Genomic DNA, 14,281 nt, shown 5'->3' on the forward strand with positions numbered 1-14,281 from the left:
ACAAATGATAATATCAATGAAGCTTTGAATGGATTACGCAAGGGTGGTCCAAATGTTAAAGGACAACAATGGTTGTACTAGAAATTTAATCCTCAAGGATAGAAAAGACAATGAACGAGATTTTCATAAGGCAATAATAAATTCATTTAGACATGATTAGACAGGTATAAAAACATGTTCAAACGCGTCAGAAGCCTTGGTTTTTTGCATCTTTCCGCCTAAACCGGTTTTAGATCTTCAATGAAGCCTTACTTTCCGATGCCGGTGTTTTATCTTTCCCACGAAGCTATAGTTATACGGATTAAGGTTTGGATTCTCCTTATGTTTGCTTGGTGATTTGCAAGTCAAGTTTGACACACTTCCTGATATCAGATTCACTTTGCATGCGTGAATTATTAAGCCAATTAGATATTCCACTTGATTTTGCACGATACTGTATGAGTCTATTGTTATTGGTGTCATTGATTTTTAAGCTAAAGACATTTAAAACTAGTACTCTTTTAACTTCTCTACAAAATGCTAATATCGTTCTTTAATATTCTGTTGCAACTGTTGTATTGTAACGAAACTCCATTTACTTCCAACCACCTAATTAGTGTTCACAAAGCACAATTCTTGAGCTGAATTTTCCACTCACAAAATCAACATCATATTCCAAAACTACTGAGCAAGTTGCGTTGCGAAACCGCGCACTGTGAGAAACTTCGCAGACTTTAAATTTCGAGATTTAGTTAAAAGTTTTCATCTTTATGTCACTTTAAAGTGGATTTACTGGCTTTGTGCTTAACCTCAAAGGTTTTGCGGTTATACTAACAGACGCCTACATGACAGACACATTCGAACGTGCGCGGACATCAGAATGATATTTGAATCATGTTATTTAGCTATCGTGCGTCTCGTCCACGTCAATACATGTAAGGACAAGTGCAAGCGAAATGCACGATAACTAAATGTCATCAGTTAGATGAAAAGAAGATTATTGATGAGTGTACGTTCGAATTTTAAGAATACAGAGAGCTGTAAGTAGTGTCTTCGACACAAATTTGTAGCACAAACTTTCTTTGTAACATTTTGCTTAAAAAAATTTAAGAACCATTTTCAAGTACGTCCCAGAAGCAATTACACTGGAGATAAATAAGTAGATACTCGTTTTGTGACGTGTGATACCTATGTAATAATAGTACGAGTATATTTTTTGATATTATAATGGCGTATTTTCCTCAAATAGGAAGTAACGTCAATGATAATGAATTCAAAACTTTTGAAAAGTTTTATTTAAAAGTTAAATTGCTTTATTCCGAAATTGGATTCCAACAAATTCCTTATGCATAAGTATTTTCTTCAAGATGGTAAGATTTGTCGCACAAAGTTGGTACAAACTGCTACTCAGAGGTGACAACTGACAAGACACTAATCCTGGTGATGAATGCCCGATGCATTTGAAATATGTCGCGCTAACTGTGACTTCAAATATGAATTTTCAAATTAGTGTCAGTATGACTCACGATAGTTTAAATTTAGATTAGATACTAATATTGAAAGATGTACAGTCGGAACAAAAAGTATTTAATATTTATCATTCTCTAATAACTTGACAAAAAGCGATATGTCTCTAATCTGTATATAGAACATATTATATACGATTACAGATACTTTGAACGCCAACTGTGTACAGCTGTACACACTAAAAATTGTACACCTAATCCTGGTAAGATGTAGTGATACTAAGTTATAAATTGTAACACCTATGTACCTATGTTTAACAAATAAAAATATTGATTGATTGAACTGTCGAGATATATCTCTATTTGGAAAAGTATCCATGATGGCAGATGCAGACTGTAAAAATACAAATAAAGCATCAACGATACCAAAACTGCGATTCTCAGAATATGTAGGTGACTAGCTCAGCATTCCACGTATTGTTCTTCTCACTCTCACATTCCTCATCGATTTCGCATTGAATTGGTTTCATATCAGTTTTTGTAACTTGCAATTAAAGTTTACAATTACTTTTTATGATCACGCCCGCATTATTATAATCTTTTTGTAGGTATGTGAAAAAAAAAATCATAGCAAGTTCAAATAAATACGAGAATGTTTTCTATCTACCACGCATGTTGGGGGTCTCTTTTTGCCTTACACGTGTCAGTTGCGTGAATAGTTGATGATGTAGACGTTTTTGCAACTAAAACCTTTATTTTAGGTACAGTCGACGTCAAAAATATATTTACATTTTTCGTCTTATTAGTCTTATTACAAAGGAATAAGGTGTAAAAGTATAAACATATCTTTGACGTTCACTGTACCTGGACTTGAAAAATTGTAACTTGAATTTTAAATCAGGGCTTGTGTTAATAAAGACGTAAAATGCGATTGTTTCTTCAAGCATCGTTCCACATACGCTATTACCGTGCGTGAAAATCACGAAGGTCATTACTCCATTGTGCAACGGTTGTGACAAAGCCGACCTTTGGGCCCTTGGGCAGTAAACAAGGGAATGTAACTTTATGTTTGACGTCTTTATTGTATTACGCATTTTTCTGGCTCGCATTGTTTTGACGTGCGTTATGAAAGGGTTGTTTGTTTTTATTATTTTTTTAAACTGCTGCTTATAAATTGAGTATATTAAGATAAAACAACAGTTACATAGTGGTAGGTGTAAAAAGTAAATAAATAATTACATTACGTTAAAATAAAACTTTAAAAACGAAACGCATCATTTTATCACATTTTTGAGTTATGCGACTTTATCAATGCGCCGTTTAGCCAATTGAAAGTAATTTGTTCAAGAATTTGCGATAGCAAATATCAACGTATCTTTATCGTTTTAACAGTTAAACATTTTTAGTGCTATCAATAAAAATAATGATTGATAAAAATATTTATCATGATAATGTATGTGAAGTGTACCTGATACAAATTGTATCTATGTGACGTGCATTAGAAATTAGTCCATACGATATTTATATTCTACCTCTATACTACGAATTACTACAAAGAAAACATTGTTTTTATTCTCAGAAATACACAATAGGTTCTTTTTGTGAACGTCAAATGTATTAAACCACACAAAAACACGCTCACGTCAGGTATTAATTTACACAAGTGTCTGTAATCGAGGTATAATTTTCAAGAACGTGCGTGGTAATGCAAAATTATACATTTGTTGTTCCTATACAATTTACATATTAAAACAAAACAATACTGCCAGGAAATTATGCAAACACGAAAAAGTACATACAAAAACCAATACCGTTACAGTCCGATAACGCAAATCTTTTATCTAAAATCGTTCGGCCACGTCAAATCCAGACCAACAATAGATTGATAAGAAAAAAAAACTAACCGTTCAGAAACCGCTCACTTCACCCGCTACCTGAGAGGTTTGCAACATTCCAAAATGCACTTCAACACCACAATTCAGCACACACACATTAACGGTTTACGCACTCAAGCAATCACCACACTTTCGCGAAAAAACAAAAAAAAGTATATTTGAATTCCGAATGTTTTTTATCGGAAGCGATCACGCGAAATTAAAAAAACGCGCAACACGCCCGTCCCCTCACGCGGTAGAACGCAGACTGAAGCTAGAGAGCGAGAGGGGCGCTCAGTTTCGATAAAAAAGCGCAAGTGTGAAAGAGATGGATGGTAGATAAAAATGAAGTTAGCGGAATCGAGTAAGCGTGACCGGGAATGACCACATGGCACGCATTAAGCACAATCATTGCACAAATTGAGAGTTGGCGCGTTTTTGTATCCGAACCACGTGTTCTCAAGTTTTTGTCGGCACTCGGGAATCGAAGTGGTTTTGTTTTAAAATAGTACTTGAAAATAGCATAATTAAACGACTGCGAGCTGCGAATCCCATGAGTACTTTTTTATTAAAAACTTGGTGAAAAATGTGAGAGAAACACAAATGTTATTCAAATCCCGGGCATTATCTGACCTCGTTTCTCTTTTTATGTTTTTAAGTATTTCGTCGCGGAAATGTATTTTCTGTTAAGTCTGTGCATTAAGAAAAAAATACATAGGTAAAATGCTGTGCAACGTACTTATAAAATGCTGTGAAATCATTTTCGCGTACACGGTTTGGAATTTGGCATGAGAAATATTTATGCCAAATTTGGGTCCGGCATATTTTAAGACGGTACGATATTATTACAACGCTAAGCCGAGAAAAAGGGAAAAAGGCAATTCGTATACGTTATGTGGGTAAAAGTAAGGAAAAGGTGCAAAAACTCGGGCCATGAATATTATAGGGCAGGCCGTTTGCTAAACTGCTGAAAAAGTTTTATGCGTGTTTTGTTTTCGTAACATTCCGGACGGCGTTTTTGAGTTTTTTTGGGTTACTTCGTTACTATACTTTGCCGCACCCGCTCCGCAAGTAAGGCTTAAAGGTAAGCGAAAACTTGTGACATTTTGAACCGATTTTTCTTTTGAAGTGTTTACCATTTTTACAAGCTTTTATTTACTTTCACCTAACCGTTGTCTGTTTGTAATCAAATCTTGCAAGTTAAATTTGATCCACTTCCCGGTTTCCGATTGAGCTGTAAATTTGCATACATATGTAAGTCGGGTGACAATGCAATATTATGGTACCATCGAGCTGATCTGATGATGGAGACAAGAGGTGGACATAGGAACTCTGTGATAAAACAACGCAACCTAATTGTGTTTGGGGTTTTTAGAATTTGCTCGATGAGTATTAGTTGCCTGTGGAAAGAAAAGTACAGTCAGCGATAAAAGCTTGTACCAAAAATGAAATTTTTGCCAAAAACTTATTTTTACATATATTTGTCTGACTTATTGTACCTAAAAACCAAATCAAATGAATTAAAAGCCGTTTTCACATTGCAGTAGTTCCTGCCGTGCCGGTGAATAAGGTTGCCAGAGCGACGAGGGTGCAGAGTATCGGCAACGCGCATGTAACACCTCTGGAGTAGCAGGTGTCCATAGGCTACGGACACTGCTTACCATCAGGCGGGCCGTATGTTTGTTTACCACCAATGTAGGATTTAAAAAATCATAGTATTACTTACATACAACATTTGTACTCGTATTTTGTTTGTATAACAATTTTTAGCAACGTAGCAGACATTATAGCAATTTCGTGTAATTAAAACATGTCGTTTTAAAATGCGAGGTATCTTCGATTATATGAGAGCTTTGAATCGGAGGCGGCGTTAGGCATGGACGACGTGGGCCCCCGCCTACGGCCTCGCGGTACAAGGGGCCTCGCGCCTGAAATATGTGCCTATATCTGGGTAAGGTAAAAATGCTAGTACCACCAGAGGGCCTCGCAAAATGTACCTTGCCCACATAAAATTTTGGTCTTACCCCGCCACTGGCTTTGATATATTTATAATGATTTAGTTAGGTATATTATATACTTACTATTAATATATTTTATACTAGTATACCTGGAATAGAAGAGCCAAGCAGCTACAAGAATTGAAATGCGTCACTCTTCTAAGAAGGCCGTTGTATTTAAATTTATTGTAATTCCATCGGTCAGACGCGATAATATTAATATTAGATACGGTAGGTTTTGGTCATCTTGGTAATGATTTCTATTTCTTGCTGTCTGTTACCTATAAGTACAGGCTTAAATTAATCGATGACGTAATATTATATTACATACATACTTAGGAAAGTAACGTAAGAAATGTCTCGGATTACTTTAAATTGATGTACGTAATTGGGTACTTGACACCATGTCGAATATTACCTATGACAAAATTTAGTTTAAAAGTATTATTAAGTAAAAAGTGGAATTTAAAAAAATATATTGAGATTATGAATTGAAACATATGACGAGCGTGAATGGGGTTGGTTCGGCTTAAGTTCTTCATAATGAAGGCAAATAGCAAAGATATATATAAATCCGTTGTAAATTTTATTAATAAAAAAAGTTAAAAAAAAACGTGCTTCGAAATTCAGGAAAAATTTTTGCTCGAATAGATGGCCTTTGGCACCGTTTTATATTTAACACATATCAGTGAAAAGCGGCCAAGTGCAAGTCGGACTCGCCCATGAAGGCGTCCGTACCATTTATGACGTATTAAAAAAAATTACTTACTAGATCTCATTCAAATCAATTTTCGGTGGAAGTTTGCATGGTAATGTATATCATATATATTTTTTAGATTTTTCATTCTGTTATTTTAGAAGTTACGGGGGGGGTGGGGGGTCACACATTTTACCACTTTGGAAGTGTCTCTCGCGCAATCTATTCATTTTAGAAAAAAAATATATTAGAAACCTCAATATCATTTTTGAAGACCTATCCATAGATACCCCACACGTATGGGTTTGATGAAAAAAGATTTTTTGAGTTTCAGTTCTAAGTATGGAGAACCCCCAAAATTTATTGTTTTTTTTTTCTATTTTTGTATGAAAATCTTAATGCGGTTCATAGAATACATCCACTTACTAAGTCTAAACAGTATAGCTCTTATAGTTTCGGAAAAAAGTGGCTGTGACATAATCGGACAGACAGACGGACATGACGAATCTATAAGGGTTCCGTTTTTTGCCATTTGGCCACGGAACCCTAAAAAACATGGGTCAAATAGCCATATATCATTCTAAGCACTAAAAGCTGTGTCGAAAAATGGCTAAACTTAAAAGGGTGTCTGCTAATAGCAGACTGCTATAAATACATAGTATAATTTACCAATCAACTTCATGATGGTCATACTTTTCGTTTTATTGTCTGTCATGATAGCCATCACTTTATACTAGAAGTGCAACACTCCAATTCGTACAGAGTATACCCCATTTCATTTACCATGGCGTGATTCCACTTGAAACTGCACAAAGAGGACCATAATGTTGATTTAGTGTTCAACAATTGCTTTACGAGCTCTGCTCTTCAAAGCCAGCGTGAGGTCAAATAATAACACAAAAGGATCAAGACTGGCCAAATCGCAAATCGCAGCCAAATAACACTAGACCCTACTCATAGTGTTGTGTTCCTGCCGGTGAGTAAGGTTGCCAGAGCTCGAAGAGGGTTGGGAGGGGGTTAGGGTCGGCAACGTGCATGGAACTCCTCTGGAGTTGCAGGCGTACATAGGCTACGGATACTGCTTACCATCAGGCGGGCCGTATGCTTGTTTGCCATCGACGTAGTATAAAAAAAACTGGACAGTTACATGTAAGACACGATGCCGCAATAAAAAAAATGGTTATCTTCTGTTCTCACTACTCGTATTGTTTACGCCTAATGACCGTATCAAGTGGAATCCCGCCAAGGTAAATGAAATAAGGTATACAAATAGTGTGAATTTGGCAGTGATTCTATTCAACTTTCGGGAAACATAGACAAAAAGGAACTGGAAATCGACACTTGACGTGTCCATTTTTTCTGCGAGCGATACAAGTAGCCCGCATAAAACAACAGAAAGAAAACGTTCGATTCATTACGTTTGGGCCACATCGCTAATCCTAGTGATGGGCCAAAAGAACAATGCCAAAGGGCGCGCAGCCCTTTGGAACAAAGCTGCCTCTTGCAGTAGCGGAGAGGACAGAGTGATGGGCGGAGCGGGAGCGGAAGCATAAGCGGAGATAGTGACAAAAATAACAATGCCGAAAAAGAGCAGCAGCCCTATAGAACAAAGCCTCTTACAATAGCTTAGAGAGCAGTATGTCGGACAGAGGGAGCATGGATGGAGATACTCGTAAAAAAGTAAGCTTGAGAGTTAGCACTCCGTATTATAATAATTAAATTATAATAATAAATTGTATGTGAGGCAAGGTTAAACCTATATTTAATAAGTTCGTAAATTCAACCTTCAAACCCCACTCTCCCTGGCTTTTAATATGTTTACCTCCTAACTAGTCCAAAAAAATTTTTTGAGTCAAAAATTGTGTTCCATTCCAAGCATTTCTGTCAATATCTTCTCGTTGCTTGGCCTGTGTTTGTTTTGAAGCTCAAAGACTCATCATGGTAAAAAGTAGTAGACATTATTTATTATATTTACAATTAAGCTTAAATAATCAAACTATAAAATTAAACTTGCCTGGTCGCTGTTATAAGTACACTAAATTGAAGTACATACAGCGCATTTTGCTGATGCTTCTAGAGTCGTTTTTTTTGGCAATTAAATGTCATATTCTAAATGATTTTTGCAATGTACCGCTTAAGTTTATCGCTAAGCGGTCACCCGAGCCACCGAGCGAGCTTTGAGCGTTACTGAGCGCCGTCGAACAATGAGAACTTTGAGGCGCAAATAACTTTACAGCGCTTCAAGATGCATAAATACACCACTAGCTACGTGCTTTCTGTTTTGGCTGCATTTCACTAGTGTCGCTTACGAACACTACACTTTTACCTCTGGAGTGTTAGGAAGCTTGATGATAATTGACAGGTGGATTTACATATATTTAATTACTTACTTACCTGATACACCTATAATTTTAGAAAAAAGTCGTCTGCAGCAGTCGTGAATACTGAGAACGCGTTAACGCAAAATGAATTTTTATGTTGAATTTTTAGACAGTGTAATCAAGGGCAACAGCCACAAAAAGTAGACTATGTTTGGAAGGGCAGACTCCAACCAAAAAGGTTAAAATAGGCTCGATAAAAAAAATCAAGTAAACGTGTCCGATTTTCATTTATTTTCAATTGTATATTATAGCTTAATAATTGTATACCCTGCAAGTATAAATCCGTAGTTTAAGTATAAAATAGCTAGTGATATCGCCGACGAATTTAAAGGATAATTGCCTACGTATATAATGAATATTTTCAGATCTTAGGTCTAGTCTCAGAACTTAGGTTAATTTAGGCTCACTGATGATTAACAGCTGTATCGTTCTAATAAATCTATCTTATCTTATCTTATCTTCTCGGGTCAGAGGTGTAGGGTTAGAGCCGGTGTAGCTTTATTTGACGTTCATAAGCGCATTGTATTGTATGCCTACTTGAATAAATAAATAAATATTATAGGACATTATTACACAAATTGACTAAGTCCCACGGTAAGCTCAATAAGGCTTGTATTGAGGGTACTTAGACAACGATATATATAATATATAAATATTTATAAATACTTAAATACATAGAAAACACCCATGACTCAGGAACAAATATCCATGTTCATCACACGAATAAATGCCCTTACCAGGATTTGAACCCGGGACCATCAGCTTCGTAGGCAGGGTCACTACCCACTAGGCCAAACCGGTCGTCAATAATAATTTATCTTTATCTTTCTTTATCTTTAAAGATGTAATTCGCTTATAAAACTGTAGTAACTTACAAACTTTTTTAAGTATAGTTTGTAACAGATATTAATTGTCATTAAAGTTTGTTACAAAAGTTTCCCGCCGAAGAACAACGTAATGAAAATTTAATAGATTCCCGGAAAAAGTAGTTTGGAAGTTATTATAATTTAAAATGATGCCATTATTATTAAAACCTGAAACAACTCAAATCTCTTACATATTTTTAAAAGTTAAAGGCAAAATTGTAAACCAGTACCCCTAGTGTAAATTTAATCGACATCATAATGTGACGAACGCGTTTGCGTTAAGTCTCATTTTGTATAGGATTTTGAGTTTCCAAAACGTCCCGCTTGGCGCGCTCTTTCTAAATCCAATACAAAATGAGACTAAACGCAAACGCGTACGTCACGTTTCAAAATCGAATTTATTTACACTAGGGGTACAGGTTTGCGTTTGGACGCGTGGTTGCAGTTATGTGAGATCAGGGTTTAAAAAATATATCAGATAAACAACTATCCATAGGGCTATGACCATTATATGCAACTAATAGGTATGATATGACATATGACGTAGACAATTTTTTTTTAATTCATCACTTAAATATTATTTCATTTTCACAATGATTTTGGCATGGACGTGCGAAATTAAGCTCCCAGAGGTGACTAGGTAAGTATAGCAGACATATGGGGTAGTGTAGTAGACATTCGAGAATTTCTGTTTTGCCCTATGGTTGACTGGTAGAGAATGCCTTAAGGCATTAAGTCCGCCATTTGTACTTATTTTTATTGTGCAATTAAGTTTAAAATAAATAAATAAATAAATATAGCGTAGCGGTGAGATAATTAGCCATAATGTATTTGTGACATTTCGCTTTCGTCTGTTTATCTATGCAGAACACGTGTGTGTGAAATACAACTTTCTGATCTGTTTTTCAACAATCAATAGAGCCTTTACCAGCTGGTGTGGTGAAAATAAATAAATAAACAATGATTATTAAGGTAACTCATTGAAAGCCCACAAGCCCCCCATGGGTGGTATCAAACATTGATAAGGGTAATAAATCTCCTCGTCTGATAGCGCTATCTGGCGGTGAAAACTGTAGATTAACGTACTTATAAACGGCTTTTAGCAGCTGATCATTAGGATTATTTCTCTTCTTCCAACAGTTTTATTTATTTATTTAATTTCTATAAGATGATTTCCAGTTTTTGATTCAACTGAAACTTTACATACGATAGGTAACATACCTGTCTTTGACCCTGCCTATGAAGCCGATGGTCCCGGGTTCAAATCCTGGTACCCCTACCAGGATTCGTGTGATGAACATGGATATTTGTTCCTGAGTCATGGATGTTTTCTATGTATTTAAGTATTTATAAATATGTATATACATATTATATATATCGTTGTCTAACTTGTCTAAGTACCCGCAACACAAGCCTTATTGAGCTTACCGTGGGACTTAGTCAATTTGTGTAATAATGTCCTACATAATATTTAATATTTAATATACCTACCATCAGCTGATCTGTAGATGGACACGGAAGGTGGCCATAGGAAGACTGTGATAAAACAACGCAACCTAATTGTTTGGGTATGTTACAATTGTATCGATGAGTTGCCTGTTGAAAGAAAATTACAGCCAATAATACATTTCGTATCAAATATTAAATTTTTGGATAAGAACTTTTTAGAGTTATTGTAGGTATATCCCTTTTATATGGGATACTATTTCATTCTAGTATTATGAAGCCGGTTTTTTTTAAAGATTAATTTAAGGATTTAAGAACGACCGGTCTGGCCTAGCGGTTAGTGACCCTGCCTATGAAGCCGATGGTCCCGGGTTCGAATCCCGGTAAGGGCATTTATATATTAATAGTTCTCCACATCGATTTCGATTACGGCGACCTCAGCAATCAAGGTTTATTCCTTTTATGAGCTCTTATGTGGCTGACCAGGCCAAACTTGCTCTTAAACACCCTTTCACATTCACAACAGTATATTAGTTGACCGGCCGTGTTGTAAGTATGTATACACATAGGAGGGCTTAGGTCTATCCTTGCGTAGTTGGCGTTTTACGTCTAATGTAGCGAGGCGGTTTTCCTAAAACGACATGGTAGATTCGAAGATGGTAGACCGCCAAGATGACCGCTTCGCAGCGAGCTCCTCCCACCGTGCAGGATCGATCGCACACGCGTTTAGGTGGCGCTTTAGCACGTCCTTATATCGAAGGTGTTGACCGCCGTGCTTCCGCTTTCCCTCTGCTAATTCTGAGTAGAGTATAGCTTTAGGCAAGCGGCGATCGTCCATTCGGAGAACATGCCCACACCACCTGAGCTGACGCTGCATCAATAGCGCCTCCATGCCGTACATCCCGGAGCGACGCAGAACTTCAGAGTTTGGTATACGGTCCTGCCACTTAATCCTAAGTATACATCTTAGACATCTTAGGTGGTGCGTTTTGTTTTATACTACGTCGGTGGCAAACAAGCATACGGCCCGCCTGATGGTAAGCAGTCTCCGTAGCGTATGTACGCCTGCAACTCCAGAGGAGTTACATGCGCGTTGCCGACCCTAAACCCCCCCCTCGTTGAGCTCTGGCAACCTTACTCACCGGCAGGAACACAACACTATGAGTAGGGTCTAGTGTTATTTGGCTGCGGTTTTCTGTAAGGTGGAGGTACTTCCCCAGTTGGGTTCTGCTCTAGATCTGGAATGACATCCACTGGCTGTGTCCTACCACACAAAGCGAGATGAAATTCACGATGCCCATAGCTCTCTTTTGGACGTAGTTTAAGTCGTACCCGGATCCAAAGGACCCGGTGCGTGTCTAGTCTTATGATGTCTGGCTTGTACAGGCGCCATGTTTCTGATCCATATAGGACTGGGATTATTAGGGCCCTATAGACGCTTATCTTTGTATCAAGCTTGATATCATGGGACCTCCAGACACGATCAGTCGCCCGAAATTGGCAGCGGCACTTGCAATGCGAGATGGTATTTCTAAAGCCAGGGCATCTATTTTGTGATGAACTCACATATGTATGTATTTATCTGTATAAACATGTATATCCGCCTAGTACCCATAGTTTAAGCTTTTTTTTTTTTTTTTTGGTCGATCTGTGTAAGATTGCCTCCAAATATTTATTTATTTATTAATCCTTTCCTAAGACCCTCGAGAAGGAGTATATGTTACATTACACTGAAATAACGCGAATCAGTGTTGTTTACAAGCTAAGTAAGGGCCGTCATAAATCGAGGCCTGTACAAAATAAGGCCGTAACTCACGCACCGGAAACACTCGAGCTTTGTATCTTGCGGGTACTTCCCGACTATCGTGGGTTACGGCTTCTGGGCTCTGATTATTTCTCTGGGTCATAATAAAACACTTACTTATGTTATAATATAACACGTCTTTGTAAAACGTTACCAGTTAAAATCATTGAAGGTGTTGTATAGTTTAAAAAAAAAAGTTAGTAGTGCAAGTCGGATTCGCCCACCGAGGGTTCCGTACTTTTTAGTATTTGTTGTTATAGCGGCAACAGAAATACATCATCTGTGAGTCATCATCAAATTCAACTGTCTGACTATCACGGTTCATAAGATACAGCCTGATGAGAGACAGAGACAAACGAACAGTGGAGACTTAGTGATAGGGTCCAGTTTTTACCCTTTGGGTATAGAACCCTTAGGTATGACATAATTTTATGGTTTTTTACTTTATCTCCATTTCAACATTTTTTTATACTACGTCGGTGGCAAACAGGCATACGGCTCGCCTGATGGTAAGCAGTCTCCGTAGCCTATGTACGCCTGCAACTCCAGAGGTGTTACATGCGCGTTGCCGATACTCTGCACCCTCGTAGCTCTGGCAACCTTATTCACCGGCACGGCAGGAACTACTGCAACGTGAAAACGGCTTTTAATTCATTTGATTTGGTTTTGGATTAGGTACAATAAGTCAGACAAATATAAGTAAAAATAAGTTTTTGGCAAAAATTTCATTTTTGGTATGTTCCCGAGTAGGTACCCTCTTTTTTTCAGAGTCACATTATCAGAACATCTTCTAACTGATGATGTGAGATACTGAGTAAGAAAAACCCCAAATGGGATTCCAAATAAACATTAACTTCGTTTATTAATTTAAAAAGCTCTCAAGTAACAAGAGAGTAACTTAAAAACAATATTGATTCTCTTTTTTTCCAATTTAGTTTAAAATAAGCAGAGCACTTTACATAAATGTCAATAAATCTTTTCCTTACCCAAGAAAACAATACTAATGGAAGTTCTAAATTAGAACCGATAAACGATAATGCATCCTGCTAGTTCTATTTTAGAATAATTGTCCTGCGTACGCACATCCGGTCGGGGTTCATATAAACTTTGTATAAAACGTCACATTTCAGTACAAAATATATGTCACTTACGACCTTCTATTTATGAGGGCAACGGTACTGCAGAACAAGAAATCATCGCAGCCTCTAGTCACGCAAAAACGATACAAGCAATTATGAATTTTAACACATATCGTTAGTGTTTAATTTTAAATGGGATAAGTGAACCAGATGTGAGCTTGCGAAAGTGAAACATAATATTTAATTTTGCTACTCGATAGCCGGGTAATATACTTTCATTAATGTTATAATAGGGTTCAAATTAGAAGTAAATTTAGGTCAGTTATATTAAGAACAGAGTAATAGACTGATGAATGAACGTGCAATCTGAATATGATAATTAATGTGTATCAATTAAATATATAGTAAAACGATAAACTTATGACATAATGTTCATTCATTTATGGCGATGGACAGGGATCAGAGGGCCGGTTTTTGAATTTCGATCGCTCGATTTCTTATTCTTCCTTTAATATTATCTCTACTAGTTAGTTCCATTACTTAGGCATTTAAATTCTACTAAAATAATTGAAAACATGTGGTCAATATCACTAGATCCTCAATTCCTATCGCTCGTATTTCAAATAAGTTTTTGGCATAAATTTCATTATTGGTACAAGCTTTTATCGCTGACTGTATTATTCTTTCCACAG

General features: G+C 36.8%; 1 protein-coding gene and 1 long non-coding RNA gene across 2 annotated transcripts in view; both read right to left on the reverse strand.

Annotated features, from left to right (window-relative positions):
• The window catches only part of LOC133526203 (uncharacterized), a 327,454-nt gene extending 323,858 nt beyond the window's left edge, over positions 1–3,596 (reverse strand). The window contains exon 1 of the mRNA XM_061862715.1: positions 3,350–3,596. The gene's annotated coding sequence lies outside the window, so the exon portion shown is untranslated. The remainder of the gene's footprint in view (positions 1–3,349) is intronic.
• Positions 3,597–5,344: 1,748 nt separating this feature from the next.
• The window catches only part of LOC133526227 (uncharacterized), a 98,094-nt gene continuing 89,157 nt past the window's right edge, over positions 5,345–14,281 (reverse strand). The window contains exon 3 of the long non-coding RNA XR_009800708.1: positions 5,345–5,597. This is a non-coding gene — a long non-coding RNA (uncharacterized LOC133526227). The remainder of the gene's footprint in view (positions 5,598–14,281) is intronic.

Source organism: Cydia pomonella, chromosome 16 (genome assembly GCF_033807575.1).
Source record: "Cydia pomonella isolate Wapato2018A chromosome 16, ilCydPomo1, whole genome shotgun sequence".
NCBI lineage: Eukaryota > Metazoa > Arthropoda > Insecta > Lepidoptera > Tortricidae > Cydia > Cydia pomonella.